Genomic DNA, 22,520 nt, shown 5'->3' on the forward strand with positions numbered 1-22,520 from the left:
AATTGCGCATTGGAGGAAAATGACAAAACCTGAGCGGACTCGACGATTGGCTGAACAGGACGTGACCTCGAGACATCGAAGGGGTTCGAAGAGAGAGACAGATTGAGAAATTAAATTATTAAATTAAATTATGGGGTTTTACGTGCCAAAACCACGATCTGATTATGAAGCACGCCGTAGTGGGGGGCTCCGGAAATTTGGACCACCTGGGGTTCTTTAACGTGCACCTAAATCTAAGTACACGGGTGTTTTCGCATTTCGCCCCCATCGAAATGCGGCCGCCGTGGCCGGGATTCGATCCCGCGACCTCGTGCTCAGCAGCCCAACACCATAGCCACTGAGCAACCACGGCGGGTGACAGATTGAGAATTGAGAACATTCTTCTTGCCATGGGCCGCAGCGTCCGATTTGCAGGCCGTCGATGACTTTATTACTGTTCTTTGCTTTGTGCAAATCCTGTATATAATGTAAATAAACCTTCAGTTCTCAAGGTACTCCTCAACGTCCCCCAACTCTCGCAACGAGCTGCAAGATCCTATATATAGGGGACGTAAAATCCGATAAATTATTGTATATTTATAGAGCCCATGACCTAGAATGAAGCCATGATGGCTGCGGTGTGAGCCAATTAGCAAAACAGAAACATTGTGGCACCGCTTGGTCATAACTTGGTCACTTCAGCTGGCTTTGTCTAGCTGCACGATGGCATCAGAAATTTTTTAACAAGTCTCCCGTTGGTGGCTGTGGACATGTCGCCTTGCAATCGCGTAGACACACTCGCAAAAGAAAATATGAAAGTTTGTCTCTTGATAGACAATGTTGATATTCCAAGGTAGAGTTCGTGAGTTCTGACGCTCACGTCGCCCGGGGACCCACGTTATAATTATATAGGTCCATATTATAGGTGCCAAGTATAGGTTGAAGAGGCAGCAATTCACGCTCTCTAAGCTGCTATACTTCGATCCCGTTTAATGTTTGAACCAGCCCACCTGCTAAAAGCAGCCTTTCGGTAAGCATGCATGAAGCGCCTGACTCGACGTTCTGTGCCAAGGAACGAATGCACCGAATACCCGCGGACGGCAACTATACGTGCCGCTTGCTGCCCTCTACTGTCCTTCTCCGAGGCCACTCTGCTTTATCCTCAAGGCCCATTGCGGACTCGCGAGAAAGCGTTCGCGAGCCTAACGAACTTCGATCCTGTCAACGCGTCTGTAAGCCCGGACTGCTCTAGTGCACGATATGCACATCATATAGGCACGCACGCATGTGTGTGTGAAAGTGTGTTCTGTTATGTTTACTTCTCCGTCTTCCTCTTCCTATGAGCTAAGCCGCTGGCTCCCACATCGGCCGCGAAGTAGTTCAGGTGTTCATGCAAACGCGAAACAGTTACGCTTCCCGCGCGGCCTTTTCCTCCCACTCAATAAACGTTAAATAATAATGAGACAGTCGGTAATTAAACCGCTGCGACAACTAAACAACTGCACAGCATCACCAATTGAAAAAGCGCAAGCTTGAAGTATGCACGAGGAATTGGATTAGTGCCAGTGCTTGGGTAACTGATGACAATACCTGACAGAACTCGTGACAATATCTTTTTTTTCTCAATCGGTTAGCTCTGCTGTACACATGCTACAGACGGATCATTGAATGAACAGAAGAAACTAAAAATGAAAGAAACACCATCAAAGTCACATCCACATCGCACACATTCATGGTGATACCACCTAGCTGGACACGTGCAAGCTAGCTATTGCACCTGCAAAGCTTCTGCTCGCTTATGTAAAGCGGCAAAGTTCTTGGTCCTATACATCCATAAAATTGCTGGAGTATATATTGATTTCCCATATACTACCAGCAAATTAGGCTTGTGTCTCATTGGCTGCTAAAATGTCATGCATATTGCGCGCACATAAACACTGAAAAAGCATGAGCATTAAAGAAATTCTCCAACAGTGGATATAGCAACCACAACTTGTGCAGTCTAAAACAAGAATCAAGCCTTCTCCTGATTTCAAATACCTAAAGTGCTGTCACAGCCCAGCTGCTGTTCAGGCACTGGCCCATTCCTTGAAAGTAAACATGACCGCAGCTTAAAGGAATTCTGCATACAAGTATAGCGCATGGAACATAAAGATACTTGTTTTTTGTACCGTATTACCTTATACTTTACTTCCCATGACGCGTTTGCACAGCCGTGCTAACTTGCATGGCGCACAAAACACAAGATGCACCCCATGCTTCCCTGCAACTTTCTTTAGATTGTGCAAAAACTTACGCACATATGGCGCAACCTCGAACAAACACCTCTTCTGCAGGGTACTTACAACGTCTTGGGTGGGCTTTTCGTGCAGCTGCAGTGAAAATTTTCAAAGCATTCACAATTGTTAGTAGCGCTTGTTCCTTGAGCCTGCTATTCAGGCACTGGCCCGTTTGTCCCAAGTAAACCTGACCTGTCTCGCCTGCCTTTGGTCCTATCTATTGCGCATCAAAGTTAAATATGCATCACCAATTGGCCTAAAATTCTACTTTTCTATAGAAGGGATGGAATTGGCCAATATAAATGCAGAGTGGAGAATGTGAGAAAACTTGCAATTGCAGTGGCCATAAATTACCTGATGACAATTAATCTCACACACTAATAACAAATTAAAGCGCCGTTTGGAATATAATAAATACTATAGACTATATGTGCCGTCATTTTAGTATTTCTTGAATGGAGCCTAAGAGTGTTCCCCATTGGCTGCATAGCCACAATCATTCACGAAGGAATGTTATTGAATCATACCACATGTAAGACAATTGTATAAGAATGTGATGTGCCTTGTTTTCCTAGCTCTTCTTTTGCGATGTTCCATATGCACAAATGATATGTCTGCATTGTTGAACACAGAGCATATAGTATTAACATGACAGCTGGCTTGTATATGTTCTGTATTGCCACCTGGACGCACTTTGTCAATGAAAATATCATCCTTTACAACCAACACATAACGTACCATGCTCCTACAACCAATTAATTCAGGGGCAAGCTATACTATATTTATATGCTTGGTCACAAATGCCTATAGGCCGAATGTGTGCAAGTAATTTCAATGTCATTTCACCTTGTCATTTATGAAAAAAAAAGCGGGCACTAAGGCATCATACAATGATTCTAAAGTGCATCTTACATATGTACCTGTGCACTTAAAAAGAAGAAAAGCGAGCAAAATGTTTGCATGTGATCAGCTTGCTATCACGCGAGCCTTTGACACTTATGCAGCATGAATCGAGCATATGCATTGGCTAAGTACCTTCTATATGTAGTGAGGTACTTTCTTGTAACAAGCTTCAAGTATTACTGTAATCGTGCCGAATTTTCAAGCCCATCTGTGAGTTTCAAGGATTGGAGCTCTTCAGAATGCATATGAATTTTCTTTGTCAACTAAAAACTCTGTAAAATTAGCAAATAATAATGGCTAATAGTTTGTGCGATACATAGCAGCTCAATTAAACGAGATTACAAAGCCTACTTTGTCTGCCATTTTTATCTTTCCTTAAATGTGAAACAGATTTCACACCATAAAAATTTCTGTACGAAAAATTCCGTGAAGCTATGTGAATATTTTTACTGATGCGCATCAAAGAAAAGAACATGCATTGTTATTCATCTTGCCTAGTCCTTTCTTGTGCAGCATGTTAATTATGTTCTAGCAATAGACCCACAGGTACCTTCTCAAATTTAATTGCACTTGTTTTTGTTAGCTTAAACCCCCTTCTTTAATGAAGTGTTGCCACACAGAAACAGCAAAAAAGCTTTTGCCTGGAAGTCCAGCATTATGGAGACTATATATTAATCAATGACCTTATTTCAGACTGATGTGGTATGATGAATCAGTGGCTTAAATTTGTTCACCCAACTGCATTAATCCTATGTGACTAAGAAAACAATTAGGGTTAAAGCAAGCATGCAGGCCTCCCTGTTCAATTGAACTGCACTAATGCAGATTGCCTTGAGAGGGACACAAGTTCATTGTTATGCTGATAGGTCAAAGCTATGTAAATGCTCAAAGTTCCTAATGTTGACGTGGAATGTGTACTTAGATTTAGGTGCACGTTAAAGAACTCCAGGTGGTCCAAACTATTCCACAGTCCCCCACTATGGCATGCCTGATAATCATATCGTGGTTTGGCACGTAAAACTCCAGCATTTTTTATTGTGAATTTTGACGTGCAATATGACGGACCACAAAGTCCTCTGGCAAACTTGAGATCGAGAGCAGAAATGCCAGGCCTGTCAAGCAGACTTGACTTGTGCGCATTGGAGGCAGCAGCAAGGCAACGTAAGTGAGACAACTGATCGGTTCAAATTGCAGAAGCAGATGTAAAGTGACATAGACGCGAGGACACTGCAATTTAAGCCATAGAAGCAGAAGTATACACAGTGTTATACACCACAACCCTGCAGTTCGAGCAGCTGAGCTTTAGGGTCGGCAAGAAAATGCACCAATCACCCCTTTGTCACACCATCGTCATCGTATAGATGTCATACAGTTGTCCAGCAAGGTGGTTGTTTGGGCGAGTTCGTAGTGCAGGCATGTTTGAATATCCAGCGCAACACAGAAAGGGACATGACACAAGCACTTGTGTTGTGCCCCTTTGTTTCACACTGATGTTCATTTTAATATACAGACGTTGTCACAGACTCACCGTTGCATTGCTCTCATGCCACAGCTGTTTCACCATCGTCATCATTTCAGAATATTCATTGTGCCATCATTATACAGTTCTAACGCATTCACTGTCAATGTGGTAATGCCACTGTCGTCGTTCTTTCGTCGTTATTCCACCCTTGTAATTAAATCCTCATCATACCGTGGTCATCCCATTGCAGACTCGCCAACCTCAGAATTCGAAGGATGCAACTGGAGCCATCATGCCACCTTCAGCTGCGCTAGTGTATGCTTAGAAAGCTGATGAGCACTCGAGCATCACAGAAGAGCATAGTAGCTTAACCCAATACTCTATAAAACATTCCTTACACTGAATTGTCACAGGGCAAGCAGGGCCTTCAGAGCCCCTAGCAATTCATTGAGCTCGAAATCAGTAGCGAAAACGCCCAGCTCGAATCAGAGGTAACGCTTGAACATTTGCGTTGTACGCTGGTAACCGTCCTGCAAGTTTTTTGGTCAGTTACTTTTTGCCACATGTGCATAATTTACTATGTTTGACATCAAGTTCAATATCTCCAATAATCTACACACTGTTGAAGACTGTCATGAGCAGCAAAAGACGCCGTGCAGTGGCCTTGTGGCTTACTTAAGACTGTGAACTGCCTTAACGCACCCTTATGCAGCTGAGAAGATTCTAGAGATAAAAGCTGATAATTAAATACACGCGCTTAAAGAACACGCAACTTATTTACTGTCAGTGCTTCACACTAAAACAGTGCACATGACTACGAGAAATGACAGGGACACTGCTCTGCACTGAGGTTTTATTACACAAAAACATTAATATATGCACCAAAGCACACTATGTAAACAGTGAAATTAATATAAAATTATACATTCAGTTAGAGAATTTCTCTTTTGTTAAGCAGAAGTGAAGGGCGAATGATGCAAAAGTTGAGCGTCCTTTAACATTGGAAGCCTCTACAATCTCGCGTCACCCGGTCCACATACCTGGCAAAAAAAAAACGCTCTTTGAAAAATGGAGCCTATGCATTCATAAGTTTCAATGCGCTATAATTTGAGAAAGAGGGCTGGTTCGTCTTTCGGGCGCCCTCAGTCTCACATTCACACTCTTTCCAGTCTGTATGACGTATTATGAACCACATAACAAGGGCGAATTGTAAAACATTTGTCGTACGACCTAATGCTTGTGAAATAGTATTAAGCCCTACGGCTGACTTCCGTTTTCTGCCAAAACTGAAACACAAATTCCACCGAATTCTTGCGGCAGTGAAAATGAGCTGCTGCGTTTCAGTAAGCTTCGTATGTCTTTCTCTTCCCCAAAATTAAAAACCCAGCACAAAAGTCACCATTTTGGCACAAAAGACTTAATCAAGCTCAGATCGCTGGACCTAGGCTGATAGATACCTTTCGGAAAGAAGACTTCTATAGGACATAATCGCAAAGCGGCAGGAATGCTGGGAGAGCATTATTGCTGTGCAAGGGAAATATTTCAAAAGTGAGCGTTAGAATGCACATATATAAGCTGTCTGTTTTACTTTTTGTTTTTTTTTTCAAATCAGAGTCCGTCTTGAAATGTTTTGGTACGACCATGCAGTTCAAGTAACATTCATTAAAATGCTGATTCAGACATTTTCAAATAGTGCAGTCATGGTTTGAGGTTTACATGCGAGGTTGCTGCCAATGGGAACTGCAGTTCTTTGTTTTGAAATTGGTGTCGTGATCCTAACATATTTGCAGGGAATTCTGAAACTTGAGAAAAAAAAGTCTTCTAAGCTAAGCATCGGGACACCCAAATTGCTAAGTATGGCATTGCGGTACCATGATTGAAATCTGTTTGCAAGTCATGTCCATATGTGGAGGAAAGCAATATTTAAAGACAACTGGGTACGTTGAAGCAAGTATACTTCAGAGGTCACATTAGTTTAAGGGCCTGTAAAAAATGGTTCATCGTTTTGGAGTGGGTGGGAAGTGTTTACTACAAGAGGAAAGAATCGCAAAAAAGTGGCAGTCAGGACAGGAACCGCATTTGAACCAGTGCAGATTCCAGCTTTCTGTAGCAATACTTTTTCATTTACAATGCTTACTATGGACTGCAAGAACAATATCTCCAAAAATATTTCCACTGAGACACTGAGCACATTTATTATTTATAATATTGCTGACTTCAGCAACAGTCGTTGCAGAAGTAACAGATGTGAATGCGTATATATAGCCAAAGTGTCTCAAAAAGATAGTAGTAACATGGAAAAAAAAGTGTACAAAAGACAGATGAGGTGGCAATCAACACTTGAAAATTATCTGTCATGTTGCAACTGAATATAAATTCCATTCCTCTTCGTTATCTGTGAAAAGGCTGAATGCTTAAATTACAGCTGAAGAGGGACTAACGAAAGGCTACGTTGAGCAATGAAGTCAAGCTCAATATTTGGAGTCTCTATACAAGCTTTATCAACTCTTATGCATTAGAAGAATAGTGATCTTCTATATCTACGTTGTGGTGCGTATCAGAATTGCCATAGACATTCTTCGGGTGCTTCCAACGAAGCGACCCCTTGTTCAGCGCCTTCCTAGGTAATAACGGGGCTCGGCGCAGACTGTTGACAGGCAAAGAAGCTCCCTTCGAGGTGACGGCAACCGCTGCATTCTGTCGGCGGCAATTACCATCAAGGCCACGCTCCGCAAACTGCTACAAGTTGACCGTCACAGAGAGCCACCAATTGTGGCAAGGAGCCAATGTCGATAACTTTCATGGGACCAGCATGAAGCCCTGTTTCCCGATTGGCCCACCATTGCATCATAGGCGGGTGCAAAGGTTGGACATCAGAGGCGGAGTCCAGCAAAGTGGTGCGACCATGGACAAAGTGCTCTGAACAGTGCAACCTCTCTGATTGGCCGGAACAAGGTCATCACATTCCCTTGTGTAGGAAACTAGGGGGAAAAATTACTCCATCTCCCGCTAAAGAGAACCATGTGTGGATGCGAAGCAGCGGGGAGATGGTTAGCTTGAGTGGGAGATGGTTTCCCGTCCCATGTCAAGGTATATGTACTCGCGACAGAGTCAGCGAGAGTTCTGCCGCCGTCGTGGCAGCTTTAAGTTTTATCTCCCCGGTGACGTCACGGCCAAGCTGTGGCTGGTCGAAACCTGCCAATGCAACGTCAGATACGCCTGCTGCATTCACGGACACCGCGAGCGTTCGGCGCGAACGCGGGGACACGGAGAAACGCGGGCGGCGTCTGCAGCAGCTCTGCGCGTTGCCTCGTTGGTGCTGCTGCAATTTCTTTCTCGCCATTCGTTGCGCAATCCGGAGAGGAGAGGAGCGTCGGAGAGGAAAGGAGGAATGCCGAGAGGAGAGAAGATGAGACAAGGAGAGAAGAGGAGGGGCAGGAGGATGCGCCGGAGAGGAGAGGAGCGTCGGAGAGGAGGAATGCCGAGAGGAGAGGAGATGAGACAAGGAGAGGAGGGGGAAGAGGATGCGCATGCACAGTAGGGATGTGGACGGGGCACGGCGGATGGATGGACTGAGGGAGTGACATAGCACCGACCATAAGATGCTTCGTATCTAAAACTGCTGTAAAAGGACCTCTCGAGTGTGGCTGAGAGAGCTCCGACTAGAACCCGACTATTAGCTTCAATTACCTCCTCTTTCGCTCCTACTCTCGCACGTACTATATCCTCGCCGTGCCTGGAGGATTCCTGGCCCTGGACACTACCCCGAGTCTCAACAACTGGGTGGTGAGCGGTGGGATCAATGCAGCAATCATGACATCATGGTATAGGGTGAGTACGTCTGGCTTTGCGCTTGAGATTCATCAGGTCTTCAGCTTAGAAATTCCTAAAAACCCACAGTGTTTACAAGTGCCTAAATAAATTCTGGTTGATGCGTTGCATGTCTCAGCAGAAAGCGACTTTCAGCATGGATCTGAAAAAGTTACAGATGCCAGACCTCGTAAAGAATTAGGGGGTGAACGTTAGCCAAGTAAACAGGAAGCCTCACATTTTTGAGGCCATTCAAGCCATCGGCGCAGATGAAGATGACCTACGAGAGTTTTGGGAATTGATTCACAGTAGGAAGCGCCAAGAAAATGAAGAGAAAGGGCAAAGAAAGATAGAGGAAGCGCAAGGAAAGATAGAGTAAGAGCAACACCTACTACTTCTTCTTCTTCTTTCTGGGGTTTTTACGCGCGAAAACCAATTCTGATTATGAGGCACGCCGTTGTGGAGGGCTCCGGATTAATTTAGACCACTTGGGCAACACCTAGAAATGAGGCAACGAAAGGAAGAACGTGAGTTAGAAAGGAAGTGCATAGACCTAGAGATCCACAAATTGATTGGCATGTAACTCGGAAAGCCTGCAAACACCACACAGCGTGGTCAAATGCTTCTTTTTCAAAATAAAGGATTTAATGACATAGAACATGTCTTTGTCAGCTTTAAGATGACATGTCAGAAAATGGGCTATTCTAGTACTACCTGGCCTCAGATTCTATTGACTCTGCTGCCATCCTGGGCGTCCGACATTGTCGCACGGTTTAAAAGCTGTTTAAAAGCGAGGGTAACTGTTTAAAAGCGAGGGTAAACATAGCGGAAATTATGTGTTTTTATTTGAAGCGTTCAAATGATAAGCTCGTAAGGTTCACATAATATTCAGTGCCATTGGTCAAGAGGATGCTCCACATCTACTGCCATGGCCATTAATGGTGCCGTCTAGCTCTGTTAGACCTTGTACATGTGTGCAAGGTCTAACAGAGCTAGACGGCATCATTAATATACCCTAGAATGTGAGCATATACCCTAGAATGTGAGCATGGTAACAGCCACTGTCATTGCACAATTGACATGGCAACACAATTGTAATTGCAGAGGTTGTGGGTTTGGCTCCCATCGGCAACCAGTTGTTCTGTTGTACACGTTCATTTTCCTTTGCCTTATCATTTCTACACTTAAATTAGCACTATAAATAATTTACCCTATATTCTTTCCTTGGCCCTATGTGTTGGCTTCATACGGTTGTCACTAACAAACATCAGACACAATTGGTTCTCATTCATCGAAGTAACCTGTCATTTTTGTCAAATAATTACTGCAGCAGCAATTGCCATGATTATTATACATTCGCTGGACTAGTATGTCTGTTCAGATACTCTTAATATGCCTGTTAGGTGATTCAATATATTCCACTGGTATCCTACTTGTGTGCATGTGATAATCAATAAGTGAATTAGTTTATGGGAGCAGCTGACAGATGCGTTGTACTATTGCCAAAGTGTCAGTGACCTAAGGTAAACATTGTTTTTATAGTGGCACAAATGCACTAGCATTAACATTATTACTGTGCCATGCTCCCCTGCCCTTTATTACCACTGGTATTTTCTTTGTGCAGGATGCCCAAATTATTCGCTGTAGTGCAATTTCCGTTAGAAAATAACAGTATTGCCACTCTGCCATTATGATGGCTGGACGAAGATAAAGAAATGTGCGTATGGCCGGAAAATATTCGAAACAGCGAGATTATGAGGCTTGTCGAGGAACTTGCACAGCCTGGCGAAACAGGCTGGCGCTCTCCCACTCTCGGTTGTTGCCACATCTCGTAAGTACACACATCACGGTGCTTTCTCTACATATTTTACGTTGATAAATGTCTTTCCAGCAAGGAAAGGAATTTGATTATTTTTGTTTCCAATGCTTCACTGCTATGCAATTCCTTGCACATGTATATTTGCCACATTTGCTTGGCACTGAAATGTCACATTTTTCAGATTTCTTTTTTTTGCTATAATTTGCAAATTCAGTCTGTAAAGGGAGCAGTAGCTGTGTGTTCACTGCTATCTATGCTGCTTTTGTAATCCTGTAACATGGGCAGTGTTTTGAGACAGCTCTGTTGGAGTTAACATCTATCAGAGAGAGTACAAAGATGCAGTAGCACTGCCCTGATGGGGTTCTGAAAAGATATCTTGTGTGCTACCTGTAGAAGACACCAGCAAGCAAGGGCAGCAGGCGCACTGAAAACAAAAATGTCTTTCCTAACTTATGCATACATTATGCAGAGAATTGGTGCGGCTGTGTTTTAGGTTACATTAATGGGCTGTTTGTTACTGTATTTCTCAATTGAGGGCTAAGAGCATCTGCACCGTGCTTTAATTTGTGGTGGGAGCCTGCTTTGATGTGTCCAGTTGCTTAAAGCTTGATCTCTCACTTGCGAAAAAGTAGGGAAGGCTCTTGATGTAGCAAATTGCTATAGGCGATTCCTTGCAGTTGTTTCTTGTATTGTGTACACCTAAAGGTATCCACAACCCAACCGCCTTGAGTGTATCGCAAGACTAGTGGAAATAAAAAAATCGTTTTTAATTATAGAATCGAGCGTGCTGTTCCTGATTTATGTAGGAGTCGTAAATTTAAATTGGCACAAAAAAGCAAAAGGCAGCGGCTTGTAGTACGAATTGGCAGTAAAATTTGGGACTTGAAATCTATGCAATCATACTAATGTAAGTATGCTGGCTATTTTAAAGCACCCCATACTTTTTGTTTGAACTTGATGTTACTTCAAAGAACTTCATGCTAACGAGCACTGCTATCTTTGCGGCAACGAGTGAAATATTGGAACCAGAATGTCCCTGATTTCATGGTGGTGCACATGAGTGCTTTATACACACACGAGTGAGTAATAAACTAGAAGCTTAAGTGAGGAGACGGGACATGGTGCTTGTCTGTCCTGTTGTCTTCCTGTTGCTTTAAGTTTATTGGTCATGGAATACACACCTGCTTGCTCTCAAGTCTTGCGAGTGAGTATCCCGAGCTCTGTGGTCTGTGAGAGGCAAAATACCATCGACTAATTGTGCCGTAAATGGGTGCCAGCAATAAATAGCACTACTGACATGTCCCGCTGCTTCTCAATAATGCTAAACTGAGGGTATAGATGCAAAAGTTGTGCTTAGATAACTTCTCTGAAGCTCTTCGTAAAATGATTGAACACGTCCATCACAGAGGGTACCTCGACTAAACACCACAGCCTAAGTATGGGATTATAAGGCTTGTTCATAGTTCACAGGTGAGGTGTAGCTTGCTTGTCCTCGTCTGCTGCAGCGAGCATACAGGGTAAACGGCACTCTTTAACATGGTGTATCATACGTGATATGCCTTAGAACTTTTAGCACAACAGAGTCGAACAAGGAAATCCTATACATATTCGCCTGAAATCGGTGATCTCTAGCAATGAAATACATTACGACATTGGAAGTGAATATTTATGGTGGCAATTGTAGCACTACGCACAAAAAATTTGTGTAGCACGTATAGCACTCATATGTTCCATAATCCCATAGGCTATTGGTCTTTCTATGGAACTTTTTGCTAAGGTCACCTCTCAAATGAAGATTGCTTACTCACTCCGCGAATGTTCACTCTAACCAGCACTGCACAAAAGTGTAATGCTTACTGTGTACTATTTCACCAGCTATTAATCGCCGCTTTGCAAAAGCAATTTTTTTCAGATTGAGCTGTAATTTGTGTTTGTTCAAGAAGACAGTCTTTAAAGGATAGAAACTGTTTGAACTTTTATGATAATTGCAAGGTCTCTTGTATTTTCCTGGAACTGCACTGCTGACCGAGCTTGTCATGCAACAAGTTTCATTATCACAAGTGCAAAGTGGCGCCTTTTCTGTTGACTTATTGTTGTATTTTCTTTGCACATACCTTTGCAGGCTGATATGAAAGTGCTGAACAAAAATTGAAAATTTATGAGTGCCACTCAGGTGTGGAAAATTCTACTCCATCAGGTACGCAGTAGGCGACTTTCTAAAATATGTGAAAAAACAGTTTGTTATATAATGTTCATATTGTTCTATGCTTTCTCCCTTCAGGCAGTGAAGGTGTGCCACGGCAAGCAACACCGTCGGTGGAAGTGCCGCTACCTCGTAAGCAGCTGTATATATAATGTGAAGAAAGCATTTCTTCGGATGCGATGTTTAATAAATTAAAAGAAGTGTGGGCGCACCTAGAAAAGCAAGAAACATTAAATTTCAACATTTCGGCCGGGGTCTGGCCTTCTTAAAAGTGCTTCTTGATAAAGGCCGGACCTTGGCCGAAATGTCGAAATTAAATGTTTTTGCTTTTCTACGTCTGTTTGCACTTTTTAAATTATATATATATATATATATATATATATATATATATATATACATTTTTTATGTTGCTTCTAGCCTGGTCTTTCGAAGTATTTTTTTTTCTAGCTGTGCACAATAATTACCATGGGACTATGGGTGTATCAGCTTTGAATGCACAGTGCGTGCCGACTTTTCAAAAGGCATTGTAGATCAGTGTAGCTGCAGTGTCCAGCAGGGTGTAATATGCGGACAGTCGGGTTTTAACATGTCTCCATATGGCCAGGTACACACATAAAACTAGTCGTGATAAAAGTTGATATATTGTTACGAATGAAGAATGGGTTTATTTACAGTGAAAAGCGGAGACCAGACAAGGGATGGTCCGAAACAACTGATCAGCCCAAAAAGCTCGCGCCGCTTCCACCTCCTCTTCTACGCTTCTCCTGTGCGGCGTTACAATTTCCTCCGGGGCAGACGAAACTCACCGAGCGAGTCGGAGTGCGCGTTGATGCTACGGTTACAATCGTGCAACGTGCACAACTTGCGTCTTGCCTGAACGGCGGTTATCAGCTGTCACTTTAGCGACGACATAGGTCACTTCACTCAAGCATTTGAGAATGACGAATGGGCCCAAATACTTGGAGAGAAGCTTTTGGGAAAGTCCCCTTTTCCGAACCGGTGTCCACAACAACACGAAGTCACCGGTGGCGAATCTGACGGGCGAATGCTGTGGGTCCTAGCGTGCCTTGGCATGAGCATGCGACGACAGGGTTCTCAGCCGGGCGAGTCGACGTGCTTTTTCGGCACGACACAATATCTGCGCGACAGAAGCATCTTCGTTAGGTGAAAAAGGAAGTATGGTGTCGAGGAAACTTTGAGGATGGCTAGTGTAGAGGAGAAAGAAAGGTGCGTATCCTGTTACATCATGCTTGGCTGTGTTGAAGGCATACGTGATGAACGGTAATACGGTATCCCAGTTCTTATGATCCGCTGAGACATACATTGAAAGCATGTTGACGAGGGTACGACTCGTGTGCTCGGTTAGGCCATTGGCTTGCGGATGATAAGGCGTGGAAGGTGCATTAAACTCTTCCACGACGTCAGCGGTGAACTGCCGGCCGCGATCACTTATCACCACACGAGGAGCTCCGTGGCGGAGGATAATAGAATGCAGAAGAAACCTCGAAACATCAGCTGCTGTAGCTGAGACGAGTGCCATTGTTTCAGTATAACGTGTTAAGTAATCCACACACACGATTATCCAGCGGCACCCGGTGGAAGACTTGGGGAAAGGACCGAGTAGATCGGTACCCACTTTCTCAAAAGGCGAAGTCGGCGGTCTAACTGGTTGTAGAGTTCCTGCAGGAGCCGTAGTCGGTTGTTTGTGGCGTTGGCAGACATCGCAGCTGGCAACGTACTGCTTGGTTGTCTTCCACAATTGAGGCCAATAGAAACGTTGTCGGAGGCGGTGGAGCGTTCGAGCGAATCCAAGGCGCCCAGAAGTAAGGTCGTCGTGCATGGCCCGAAGCACCGCAAGGCGCAGGCATTCTCGGACGACGAGGAGCAGTGGAGCACCATTGTTAGAATTATTCTTGTGGTACAGCAGACCGTCACGAATCACAAATGGCGTAGGCCGTTCGGATCTGCGAGTCGCATCAATAATCGGCTTAAGTGAAGGGTCGCGTTGTTGTTCGTTCTGGAAGACAGCGAAGTCAGGAAAGTCGGATGAGATGGCAGTTAGGTAGTCGTCGAAATCGTCATCATCAGTGCTGTTGCTCTGAGCGGGAAGACGAGATAAGCAGTCGGCATCTGTGTGGCACCGACCACTCTTGTATGCAACGGAAAAGTTCTATTCTTGGAGCCGCAAGGCCCACCGACCTAACCGGCCAGCTGGGTCACGCAGTCCAACGAGCCAGCAGAGAGAATGATGGTCGGTAACAATCTTGAAATGTCGGCCGTATACATATGGTCTGAACTTGTGGATGGTGAAAACAACAGCAAGACATTCCAGTTCCGTGACTGTATAATTTCTCTCTGCTTTTGTCAGAGTACGGCTGGCGTAGGGAACGACGTGTTGGCGAGCCTCGTGAAACTGGAGGAGCACAGCACCAACGCCCACACCACTGGCATCGGTATGCAGTTCGGTGCCCGCCTCCGGATCGAAATGGCGGAGAAGTGGCCCAGAGATGAGCAAAAACTTCAGCTGCTCGAAGGTAGCCTCGCACTGAGTGGACCATACGTAGGGAGTGTGCTTGCGAAACAGGTTAGTCACGGGACAAGCAAGCTGGGCGAAGTCTTTAGTAAACCTGCGAAAATAAGAACAAAGGCCCAGGAAACTTCTAAGGTCTTTCACTGTCTTTGGCTTCCTAAAGTTGCGAACAGAAGAAATCTTTTGGGGGTCTGGTGGCATACCGTCCTTGTCGACGAGATATACCCGCACAAGGGCTTGACGCTCACCAAAATGGCCCTTCTTAGAGTTTAAAATGAGGCCAGCCTGTTGGATGCAGTCCAAAACAACGCCGAGCCGGTGGTTGTACTCGTGGAAAGTGCGGCCGAAAATAATCACATCATCTAAATAACACATACAGATCTCCCATTTGCGACCGCGGAGTGCGGAGTTCATAAATGACTCGAAGGTTGCTAGGGCATTACATAAACCAAATGGCATGGCGTGAAATTCAAATAGTCCGTCAGGCGTAACAAAAGCGGTCTTTTCTCTGTCAGATGGGTGCATCGGTATCTGCCAATACCCGGACCGAAGGTCAACCGACGAAAAGTACGAGGCGGAGTGGCGACAGTCAACAGCATCGTCAATGCGCGGTAGGGATACACGTCTTTCTTTGTGAGGGCATTGAGGCGGCGGTAGTCGACACAAAATCTCCATGAGTTGTCTTTCTTCTTCACTAGTATAATAGGAGGGGCCCAAGGACTACAAGACTCCTGAATAACGCCTTTCTGCAGCATGTCATCGACCTGTTCGGCGATCACTTTTCTTTCCGTGGGAGATACGCGATAGGGTTTCTGACGTATCGGAGTCGCTTGCCCTGTGTTGATGCGGTGGTGCATGCGGGATTCCGGCAACATCCGAGACCGCTCGCCTTGAGCAAAATCAAAGACTGACGTGTAGCAGGCAAGCACTTCTATGAGTACATCTTGCTGGGAAGACGGCAACGACTTGGTAATCATACGTCGCAAGTCATCCGAATAGTTGGGCAATGGTCGACTGATGTCTGAAGCCGCTGCAACTATTCGTACGTCAATTGTGGCTTGCTCTTCAAATGTTCCCAATTTACAGCCGGTGGGCAGGGCAACAGGCTCCGTGGAAGCGTTCACAGTCCACAAGAATGCACGCCCGTCGATGGCTTGAACAACAGATCGAAGGACCAACACATTCTTCTTAAGCGCGTTGTTGTGGTCTGGCTCGACAAGACCACTGCATGATCCCATCCGGACACGTGGAGAGCTCACCGGAACGAACATAGCTGTCCGACCAGGCAGGAACACATCTTGAGAAAGCGAGAACACGTCGGCTTGATCGGTCTGCAAATCATCAAGTATGGCGATTGGCAACGCGCTCCGTAGTAAAATCTCTCCAGTCCCGCAGTCAAGTGTAGCACTGGATGCACGTAGGAAATCTATGCCTAAAATAACATCATGAGTTGCGTGGGCCAAAACAGTGAACTCCGCTCTGAAACTCTGTCCTCCAATCGCAACCAAAACCGAACAAACGCCAAGAGGGCATAATACTTCACCGCCAACTCCACGAAAAGTTTCTTTACGATCCAACAACGCAAACACAACTTTCGGTCCTAAGCGATCTTTGAAGCGCAGGCTCATAATAGAAATAGTGGCACCAGTATCGACAAGAGCAGTAGTTTGTACACTATATATACATACACACACCTTGTTCTTCAGCATCACAACAGATGGAGGAATTGGCGAGTCTGAACGTCCCGCGACCGCACCTCCATCGGCCGCACCAGCTAGTTTCCCAGCTGCGGCGGGGAAGGCGACCGACAACGGCGCGGGGATGGCGAACGGCGCAGTCGGGTCGGCGGCGGTGTAAGGCTGCGCTCGGAGACAGGGGACTCATCGCGCAAGTGGTACGAGCACTGTTGCCGAAGAGGTTGAACTCCAAATGGCGCGGGCGCGTCTTCGTCCACACGAGCTGAGTACGCCGAAAAACGTGGCACTCGCTGCGGGCGGCGGCGACAATAACGCGCAACATGTCCTCGGGAACCGCACGCGTAACAGACAGGTACGTCCCGGTTGAAAGTAAATGGAGCAGGTTCCCGGCGTGGTTCCGGGTAAGATTCCGCAGGAGCTTGTAGTGGCATCGAGAATTCCGCTGCAGCACGTCATGGTGTTGGGTAGTAGTCCGTTGTACCACGACGGACTGGTGGGGGCTGACGGCGACTGAGAGTAGCCGGGAGGGACGGAAAGCTGGCGTTGGTGAAATGTGGTTCCTCAGATGGCGGTCGGCGCTCGCTGCGACGTTCTCGCGACCAGGATGGTGGTGTGTCGGGAACACCTTCGTCAAACGCGCACTGATAACCAGCGTCTACTCCCTGAAGTCGCGCTAGCTCATCTCGAACCACTCGACGCACGATCGAGGCGATGTCCTCGCAGGTAGCGGCGTCCCTGGACAACGGTTGGACAACGGTGGTGACGTTGTCCAAGCGCCCGAACTTCGGTAAGATTCTGCGCGTCTTCAGAGCTTCGAAACCCCCGCAGGGGCGTCTGCGCAAGCAGGCGTTTGGTGTGTTGCGACACCACGGACCCGAGCACACGAGGGTTGGACCCCCCGCGTGTAGCCGTGCGCGGCTTAGCCGTGTCTGGGGAAAGGGGGATCCTGGGGGTTGAGCCGATGCCGGGTGTTTGGACCTTTAAGGCCCCCCGGCGGAGGCAACACACCTCTTTGGCCTCTGCTTCACATAGACGGCACCCCCGGACTGACCCACCCGGGGGAAATCGGCGGTCGCCTTTTCCTGTCCCCCTCTCCGATCTTTTTCTTCTCTATTTTTCTGTCCTCACTGTCCTGTCACCTCTTCTCTTCAGTTACTTCCTCACTTTTCATAGGCGGCTTGGGTTAACCTTGTGTAGGTGCCCTCTCTTGGGTTTGTATATAAGGTTATAGCGGCAATGTACGGCTGGCGCCTGCAGCCTTACACGTTAAGTGCTGCAGCGTCCCCTTGTTGGACTCCGAGGTGGGTGGCTGCCATTGCTGCCGAACTACACCAAATTGCTATGGGAACACCCGCTTTTCCTAGGCTTCTTGATCGTCTCCCTCAGAAGAGGGGACGCACCGATGAGATTATAAACTTGTTCACCCGACCTAAAGACATTTTCCCACGATTTCAAGTAGTCCACAGTGAAAGAACCGAAAAACTAGCAAGAACCATATCCCCATTTGTAGTTGCAAAAAGCTTGACCAACGCGCTAGGCCCTGGCTACAAGGTCACCAAAATGCCAAGTGGGGACCTTCTCCTTGAACTACGTGATAGAGAACAATACAATAGACTCGGCAAACTTGTTACTTTTGGTGATGTCCCAGTTACTGTTTCACCGCATCGGTCCATGAACACAGTACGGGGGGTAGTATCAGAAGCAGACCTCATCGACTTATCTGAAACCGAATTGTTGGAAGGATGGAAGGAGCAGAATGTCACGAATGTGCAGCGCATTGTTATGAGACGGGACAACAAAGAAATTCCCACTAAACACCTGATACTTACCTTTGAATTAAGCGTCTTGCCACAAAGCATCGAAACCGGCTACACAAAAATAGCAGTAAGACCATATATCCCAAATCCTAGGCGATGCTACCAATGCCAAAGATTCGGCCATGGCTCGCAGAGCTGCCGTGCTCGACTCACCTGTGCCAAGTGTGGAGTACAAGGCCATGCCTCAGACAATTGCGAGGCTACACCTCACTGCATAAATTGCGATGGTGATCATCCAGCCTACTCCCGGTCTTGTCCAAGCTGGAAAAAAGAGAAAGAAATTCTAACACTGAAAGTCCGTGAAAACATATCGTTCAGGGAAGCACGCAAAAGGTGCTCACCATTCCACACTACCACTTATGCTGATGCGGCGCGTCAAGGGGCAGCGTCGCAGCGGCTACTGCCACCTGCCCAGCCCGCGCGCAGTGAGCTGTCGCTTGTGGCTCCTGCCCCCAGGGTGGAAGGAGCTAAGTCCACTCCACCCAACCAGCAAACAAGTCCGGTTACCTCAGGGTTTCCGGCACCGCCACAGTCCTCGGTGGCAGCCTGCGCTACGCGTAGTAAACCCGCAGGCCCGCCAGCAGCTCCCAAGGTGGGTGCAGTCAAGGCTGCCTCACCCTCACCGGCCACAGCTAGCGCTGGCAACAGCCGGCACAGCTCAGGCCCAAAGGCAGCCCTATCGACCTCCGGGCTGGTGGGCGCAAATGTCTCCTCCTTCGCGGCGAGACTTTCTCGCGAAACATCTCGCTCGCAAGAGCGCGTGTCCGGCGCCTTACAAGAGGCAATGGACACTACACCCATCCCGACGGCGCACCAAGCGCCTAAGGAGCGGCGAGGCTCCCTCGACTGCTTCACAAAGGACAAATCCCGAGTTACGGGGCCTGGAAAGGGCTCTGTAATCTAAAGCAACATTTCCTTTTTTTAGTACACACAGCACCAATTTACTTTCATTATGGATACACAAATCATTCAATGGAACGTCAGAGGCCTTCTTAGGAACCTCGTCGATGTCCAAGAACTTATTCACCAACACAATCCAAAAGTGCTGTGTGTACAGGAAACGCACTTAAAATCGAAACATACAAATTTTCTCCGACAGTATGTTACGTTTCGTAAAGATCGCGATGATGCTCTCGCATCATCAGGCGGTGTTGCCATTGTAATTCACAAAAGCATAGCATGTCAACGTTTGCAGCTACAAACGTCCCTTGAAGCAGTGGCAGTTCGACTTGTACTTCTAAACAAGCTCATCACCATCTGCTCACTTTACATACCCCCCCATTACCACTTACATAAACATGAATTTCAGTCCTTTACAGATGAATTGCCAGAACCCTATCTTGTTCTTGGCGATTTCAATGCGCACAGTAGTCTGCGGGGCGACTCTCGTATCGATGCGCGAGGTTGTCTTGTTGAACAATTTCTTTTCTCCTCTGGCGCGTGTCTCCTGAACAAGAAGGAACCTACATTTTACTGTCTCGCAAACAGAACCTTTTCTTCTATTGATCTTAGAATAGCTTCCCCGTCTCTATTATCTGAACTTAAATGGGAAGTTACCAAAAATCCGTACGGGAGCGATCACTTCCCAATACTACTGCGAACAACCAAAACTGAGCTGTCACCACAAGTCCCTCGATGGAAGATTGACACAGCCGATTGGGAGAAATTTCGAAATCTTACTAGTAGCATCTCCTGGGCCAACATGTCTTCGTTAGGAACTGATGCTGCTGTGGAATATTTTACTTCCTTCATAATTGATGCCGCTTCTAAATGCATATCCGAAATAAGTGGTGCGGCATGCAAACGCCGTGTCCCATGGTGGAACGACGAATGTAGGAACGTTCGTAGAAAACAGAACAAAGCGTGGGGGTTGCTACGCGATTCTCCTACTGCGGAGAATCTTATCAATTTTAAGAAGGTAAAGTCCGAAGGCAGGAGAACGCGCCGACAGGCCAGAAGAGAGAGCTGGCAGAAGTTTTTATCAGGTATACACTCGTATACAGATGAGGCCAAAGTCTGGAACAGGGTTAACAAGGTGAGAGGACGACAAACATATTCACTCCCTTTGGTAAACACACAGGGCGACAGCTTGGAAGACCAAGCTAACCACCTGGGTGCACATTTTGAACATGTGTCCAGTTCATTGCACTATTCCACAGAATTTACAAAACACAAAGCAGCAATAGAAAAACAAAAACTAGACCGAAAGAGCACCGGGAACGAGCCTTATAACTTGCCTTTCTCTTTAGTAAAGCTTCAGGCATCACTCGCCTGTTGCAACCAATCTGCCCCAGGCCCTGACCGCATATTATATGAAATGTTGAAGAACCTGCCCTCTGAAACGAAGAAAACCCTTCTCTGTCTGTATAACTCTATATGGACTTCCGGCGAGATCCCCTCTGCCTGGAAAGAGGCCATAGTGATCCCTATCCTGAAGCAGGGGAAGGATCCATCGTCTGTATCAAGTTATCGGCCGATAGCGCTAACAAGCTGTCTCTGCAAAGTCTTCGAAAAAATGATAAACCGTCGCCTATTACATTTCCTTGAATCAAACAAACTGCTTGACCCATACCAGTGCGGCTTTCGCGAGGGTCGATCCACCACTGACCATTTGATACGTATCGAGGCGCAGATACGCGAAGCTTTTGTTCACAAACAGTTCTTTCTGTCTGTATTCCTAGACATGGAAAAGGCCTACGACACCACATGGCGGTTTGGAATACTGAGAGACCTCTCCCACTTTGGTATACGTGGTAATATGTTAAATGTGATTGAGAGTTATCTGCTGAATCGCACATTCCGTGTTCGAGTTGGCGATGCTTTATCGCGACCTTTTGTGCAGGAAACCGGAGTGCCGCAGGGTGGGGTGCTCAGTTGCACTCTCTTTATTATAAAAATGAATTCCTTGCGTCTATGCATCCCACGCAACATGTTTTATTCAACGTACGTCGATGATGTACAGATTGGATTTAAATCGTGCAACCTTGCCATCTGTGAGCGGCAGGTTCAGCTTGGTTTGAACAAGGTGGCTAAATGGGCTGACGAGAATGGGTTCTGCCTAAATCCACAAAAGAGCACCTGCGTCCTTTTTTCTCGTAAGAGAGGACTGTACCCCGACCCCGACATTCACCTGCAAGGACAGAGTCTACCTGTAAAAACGGAACATAAATTCTTAGGCATAATTCTTGACACAAAGCTGACATTCATACCACACCTAAAATATCTAAAAAACAAGTGCATGAAAACAATGAATATTTTAAAAGTGTTGTCACACACTACATGGGGTAGCGACAAAAAATGTCTGTTAAACTTGTATAAAAGCCTCATACGAACACGCCTAGACTACGGGGCCATAATTTATCAGTCAGCCACCCCAACCGCGTTGAAGATGCTGGACCCCATCCACCGTCTAGGTATTCGCTTGTCTACAGGTGCCTTTAGGACAAGCCCTGTAGAAAGCCTTTACGTGGAATTCAATGAGTGGTCCCTCCACTTGCAGAGGACCTACACAGCTTTCATGTATTTCCTTAGAGTGAACGGAAACAGTGAACATACCTCATATTCCACCGTAAATGATTTGTCCAGCTCCCACCTCTTTCATAACCGCCCTGCAGTAAGAGAGCCCTTCTCGTTGCGTGTGAGAAGTCTGGCTGAGGAAATAGATGTCCAACTTTTCGAACATTGTCTAATGACACCCGCTATACAGGTCGCACCGTGGCAGTGGCAGATTGTAGAGTGTGATTTGTCCTTTTTACATGTTACGAAGCACGCCCCCGTTGCACACATTCGAATGCACTTCCTTGAACTGCAGCATAAATACTCCTGTCCGGAATTTTACACCGATGCATCAAAGTCTCATGCTGGCGTCTCTTATGCAGCGGTTGGCCCATCATTTTCAGATGCCGAGGCCCTGCACCCACAAACGAGCATTTTTACAGCAGAGGCTTATGCAGTACTGTCGGCTCTTAAACACATCAAGGACTCGAAAATACCCAAAGCAATCATCTACACAGATTCGCTG

This window comes from Dermacentor silvarum, chromosome 3 (assembly GCF_013339745.2).
Source record: "Dermacentor silvarum isolate Dsil-2018 chromosome 3, BIME_Dsil_1.4, whole genome shotgun sequence".
Classification (NCBI taxonomy): Eukaryota; Metazoa; Arthropoda; class Arachnida; order Ixodida; family Ixodidae; genus Dermacentor; species Dermacentor silvarum.